The sequence below is a fragment of the Panthera tigris genome, chromosome E1 (genome assembly GCF_018350195.1).
Source record: "Panthera tigris isolate Pti1 chromosome E1, P.tigris_Pti1_mat1.1, whole genome shotgun sequence".
NCBI classification, from domain to species: domain Eukaryota; kingdom Metazoa; phylum Chordata; class Mammalia; order Carnivora; family Felidae; genus Panthera; species Panthera tigris.
Window position 1 is genome coordinate 4540370 of NC_056673.1, and position 5897 is coordinate 4546266.

Here is a 5897-nt window from a genome sequence, read left to right on the forward strand (position 1 = left end):
AGGGTATAGGGAATGGATAAGGCAAGATTTTCATGTTACTGAAAGAAGCAAAACGTAATTTCATAAACATCACTGCCACTTGGAGGGGATTCATGACTCGCAGGGCCAACGGAAGGATACATGTTGTTTAAAAGATGCAAATCTAATGGAAAGGGCAAAGTGTGTAACAGCTCCTGCAAAGAAAGTCTGTCAGGGGCACATGGCTGGCCATGTGGCTCTTGATCTCGGGGTCATGAGTTCAACCCCGCCATGTTGGGTGTAGAGTTTACTTAAACAGATAGGGGTGCCTGGGTGGCTCAGCCGGTTAAGCGTCCGACTCTTGATTTCGGCTCAGGTCGTGATCTCACGGTTCGTGAGTTCGAGCTTGGGATTCTCTCTCTCCCTCTCTCTCTGCCCCTCCCCGACTTGTGCTCTCTCTCAAAAAAGTAATTAATTAAAAAACTTAAAAATAAATAAATAAAAAGAAGAAGGTCCATCCATCAGTGTGGAAGGCTTTTGGGTCAGGACTAACACAGACACAAGACCCCGCTCCACCTGCCCCACCCCCCTCCCCACCGGGCCCGAGGAAGCTTCTAGACGATGCTTTCCTAACACATGTCCCAAAGGCCATGATACAGGGTCACTTATAAATCCATGTCCCAGATATAAGGGCTAGGACTTTCATGCCAGATGCTGGCCAAGTGTTTCATAAACAGGTTCACTTACTCTTCACTGCAATTTTAAGAGGGACATTACAAAATGATCCTCATTCCATAGATAAGGAGATGGAGATTGAGCAAAGCTAAAAAAATTCTCAAAATGAGGTCAGTGTTCTAGCCAGGATTTGAACTCAGCCATCTGGATCTTAACCACTACATTATGTTGCGTATTTCCTTTCATTTGTGTAAATTCCTCATTTTATTGTGTGCTTAGACTTCTGTGGCTTGCATATTACCCTTCTTTTCTTTTTCTTTTCTTTTTCTTAGTAGTTTGTTTGTTTGTTTGTTTGTTTGTTTTAGTAGGCCCCACACCCAACATGAGGCTTGAACTCACAACCCTGAGATCAAGAGTTGCACCCTCCACCATCTGAGCCAGCCAGGCGCCCCTCTTTTTCCCCTTCTACCTGATATCATAATAGAGGCACTTTCCCATTTTGTTTAAAGCTCTTAACTTTTTTAATTAAAAAAAGTACACACATGTAAAATGAGAGAGACTAATCTAAGGGAAGCTATGAACCCATCACAAGGCTTCAACAATTATCAACCAATCTTATTTCCTCTGTCCACGCCTCACTCCATTATCTAAAGCAAATTGCAGACAGCACATTATTTTATCTGTAAATATGGCAGCGTGCAATTTTAGTAATTTGTTTCTTTTTTATCTTCCGTCTCCTCAGGAAACCACAGCCCTGCTGGTCGAGTAACGATTACATCCAATGGAAAACTTCAATATTTGGTCATAGAGTTAAGAGCTCTTGGTTTCAGTCCCTGAATCCCTCTTTGAAATGACCTAAGTAATTTCTTTTTTTTTTTTTTTTTTAATTTTTAACGTTTATTTTGATTTTTGAGACAGAGAGAGACAGAGCATGAACGGGGGAGGGTCAGAGAGAGGGAGACACAGAATCTGAAACAGTCTCCAGGCTCTGAGCTGCCAGCACAGAGCCCGACGTGGGGCTCGAACTCACGGACCGCGAGATCATGACCTGAGCCGAAGTCGGCCGCTTAACCGACTGAGCCACCCAGGCGCCCCATTAATTTCTTAATGTTGTCGGAATCCAGTCTGTGCTCAGATTTTCCCCATGTAGACATTACTGTGAATGCTCTCCTTTATTTGATTCTGAGGACACATCGGGAAGAATTTGGTGGGCGGTATGGAAGTGTCAGAACTCTTGAGCCGATGTGTCCCTGTCTCTGCGGAATCCGAGATTGCAAACCAACAAAGATGCTCCCCAGATGTCGGAAACCAGATTTCCAAAAGTTCAGTAGAAAGAAATATGTCTGACTCCGTTTCTCACTGCTCTGTCCAATATGGTAGCACTAACCACATCTGGCTGTGTACATTTATATTAATTAAAATACAGTTTTAGGGGCAGCTGGGTGGCTTAGTCGGTTAAGCATATGACTCTTGATTTTGGCTTAGGTCATGATCTCACGTTCGTGAAATCGAGCCCCATGTTGGATTCTGTGCCAGTGTGGAGCTTGCTTGGGATTCTCTCTCTCTCACTCTGTCTCTGTCCCTATCCTTCTCTCTCTCTCTCTCTCTCTCTCTCTCAAATAAATAAATAAAAACTTTAAAAGAATCTTTTAAAAAATACAATTTTAAAGTCAGTCCCTTGTTTGGCATCAGCACTGAGTAGGGACGTGTGGTGAGCGGTTGCCATATTGGACAGGGCAGACACAAGGCATTCCCACACCATCACAAAAGTTTCCATTGGACAGTTGGTCTAGAGTCGGAGAAGGAATGGTAGTCACAAGGGGCAAGAGACTCTAAACAATTTTTTTTTTAAATCTGCATTTATAATTGCGGAAGTTCTTGGAAGAATGCAGCGTGCCCACATGGGGAACTTGACGAACTTAACATTCAAGAGGAAGTCGGATATATGCCTCAGGTCTCACTGCTCATTTAATAGCTTTAATTGAATGGTCTCCATCTAGCCCTGTGCCAACAAAAGGTTTGCTTTATTTTTAAACGTACTTCCTTTTCTCTAAAAAAAAAAAACCAAAAAACCAAAACCGATTCCTGCTCAGCAGTGGAAAACATGAAGTTAGCCCGGTCTTATAAGTATCAGCTATGTCCAGCCACTTCCAGTTTTAAATAGTTTCATTTCAAGAAAACATTCTGTCACATTCAGATATTGGTATTTTCTATTGCAGTCTGGTTCAGACCCCCTGCCCGGGGCTCGGGAAGCAGAAGACAGCCTTGTGCATTGGTGCCCTTTCCCTTCCTCCTAACAGCCCCTCCTGTCTGCTCCAAGGGTCCCCTTGTGGGAAGTGACAAGGATCTCTCCTTTCTCTGCTAGGCCAGCCTTCTCTGTTTGACCAGTCCTTCCCTCAGTGTCCGGCTCACTTGTCTGGATCCGCCTGTGCGGGGAATCCAGGTAGGATTCAGCTATGATGCCATACTTCATGTAGGCAATGACCCTGACAGTACGTCTGTCCAAAGTCCCAGGCTGGGTGGACCTTCAAAGACTGGTGGTCAAGCTTGCAGACCCTCAGCCACTCTGACTGTCAGGGGGGAGACTCCCTCCTTGGTCACCTAGGCTGGCTTTCCTGACTCAGTCCACCTTTACCCAAGATGGCAGAACTTCTTCTAAGGGTCTTCTTGCATGAAATGCCAGGCATGAGGCTCCATTCTCTTTCTGCCAAGTGCAATACCCCACAACTCATATACACCAGTGGGGTGCCAACTGCCAATAAGTGACTCCAGAAAAAAAGGGGTTACGTGTCCCCATTCCAGACTCTCCTACCTCACAGACATATTTCCCTTGGAGCTCACCAGTTTGAGAAGACAGGTCAAGAGTCCCCATACTTCATGGCATGGGAGCGATGGTCGAAGATATAATTACTTCCTCAAGAACTCTGCTCCCTCTCAAAGACATCCCCCTCATCCTCCTTTGCCCCCTTCCCGTTATCTTACCTCCTCCTGGCGTTTTAAAGCTCATGATCCAGGTTGAAAGGGTATATTGGTTATCTATTGCTGTGGATCAAATTACTCCCAAACTTAGCAGCTTAAAGCAACAAACTATTATTATCTCACATCGTTTCTGAGGGTCTGGAACCCAAGTGTGGTCTAACTGGGTCGTTCTGGCTCAAGGTTTCTCATGTGGTTTCAGTCAGGATGTCAGCTGGACATGCTCTGTCTCTCTCTGTCTCAAAAATAAATAAACGTTAAAAAAAATTTAAATTACGTTTTGTTATTATGATACAAGTAACACGTATTAAGTGTTAAAAAAGGAAAAAAAGACACAGACAAGTAAAAAAGCAGACAAAAGTCATGTCTTAGTTCACTATTCAAAATCAAACCTTGACGTAACGGTTTTATAGAATTTTCTTCTGTATGAATGTTTACTTTTGCAGATTCTTCCTTGTTGGCTCATGCTTCTAACAGCATCTTGTGAATATCTGTATTTGTTGGTGATCCTATTCCTAAGGATTTGCTTCAGGAAATATTCAAGTCCATGAGCAAAGCAAAACTTCAACCAATTTAACCCAATATATTCATCTGATAACCTTGATGTTTTATATTTGTTTGCATTTCATATTTAGAAATATTTCTTCATGGTTTCTGATTCCAGAAGTTTCTCATGCTCGTCTGAGTTTACCTAAATTAATTTTAAGTGGCACGATTTTTTTTTTTGAGTTTCTACTGTCTTTGCACTATAATAATAAAAAAAAAAGGTACAGTTATGGCCATTTGGTGCCCTCCATGACTATGCTTTTCTTTCATCATGTTTTTGGTTTCTTTGTTCTTTTCCTCTAAAGTTTGAAAGAATTTTTCAAGTCGGTCCGCACATGTGAATATTCACCTTTTAAAAATTTTTTTTTGTTCTTAACCTTTATTTGTTTTGAGAGAGGGAGAGAGAGTGTGCACTCAGGTGAAAACGTGTGCACATGTGAGTGGGGGAGGGGCAGAGAGAGAATCCCAAGCAGGCTCTGCGCTGTCAGCACAGAGCCCCACGCGGGGCTCGATCCCATGCACCCATCGTGAGATCGTGACCTGAGCTGAAGTCTGACCCTTAACCGACCCAGCCACCCAGGTGCCCCAACAAAGTTTCTTTGTGGCACCAGTTCTGAGCTGAGAGGAGTAATCTGCTTCCAGTTTCCTTATACTCCTCCTTTATTACCCGTTTCATGTGACCTCGACAAGGCTACACGTTACCCAGTGCTCACAAGTATACCTACCACCTGTCACCGCCTGACACGGTTACAGTACCATTGGCTATATTCCTGATGTCGTACTTTTCATCCCTGAGACTTATTTGTTGCACAACTGGAAGCCTGGACCCCTCTCTCCCCCCACCCACTTTGCCCATGCTTACCCTCTGGCAACCACCAATTTGTTCCCTATATTTAGGGGTGTATTTCTGCTTGTTTGTTTGTTTGATATTTTTTTAAGTTTAATTAATTAGTTAATAATTTCTTCAAATTTACATCTGAGTTAGTTAGCATAGAGTGCAATAATGATTTCAGGAGTAGATTCCAGTGACTCATCCCCTACGTATAACACCCAGTGCTCATCACAACAAGTGCCCTCCTTAATGCCCCTCCCCCGTTTAGCCCATCCCCCCCACCCCATGCCCCACCAGCAACCCTCAGTTTGTTCTCGTATTTAATAATCTCCTATGTTTTGTCCCCCTCCCTGTTTTTATGTTATTTTTGCTTCCCTTCCCTTATGTTCATCTGTTTTGTCTCTTAAAACACTCATATGAGTGAAGTCATATGATTTTTGTCTTTCTCTGACTGACTAATTTCGCTTAGCGTAATACCCTCCAGTTCCATCCACGTTCTTGCAAATGGCAAGATTTCATTCTTTTTGATTGCCGAGTAATACTCCATTATATATATATATATATATATATATATATATATATATATATACCACATTCATCCATGGATGGACATTTGGGGTCTTTCCATACTTTGGCTATTGTTGATAGCACTGCTATAAACATTGGGGTGCATGTGCCCCTTGGAAACAGCACACCTGTATCCCGTGGATAAATTCCTAATAGTGCAGTTGCTGGGTTGTAGGGTAGTTCCATTTTTAATTTTCTGAAGAAGCTCCACACTGTTTTCCAGAGTGGCTGCACAGTTTCCATTCGCATATTTATTTATTTTTGAGAGCGAGAGAATCTCAAGACACGGGGCTCAATCCCACAGACCTCGAGATCATGACCTGAGCCAAGATCAAGAGTCGGG

At 43.0% G+C, this 5897-nt stretch overlaps 1 non-coding gene across 1 annotated transcript; it reads right to left on the bottom strand.

Annotated features, from left to right (window-relative positions):
- Positions 1–1359: 1359 nt before the first annotated feature.
- Positions 1360–1490, bottom strand: LOC122233855. The gene has a single exon (XR_006211579.1). It is a non-coding gene; the product is annotated as a small nucleolar RNA SNORA25 (small nucleolar RNA).
- Positions 1491–5897: the final 4407 nt, after the last annotated feature.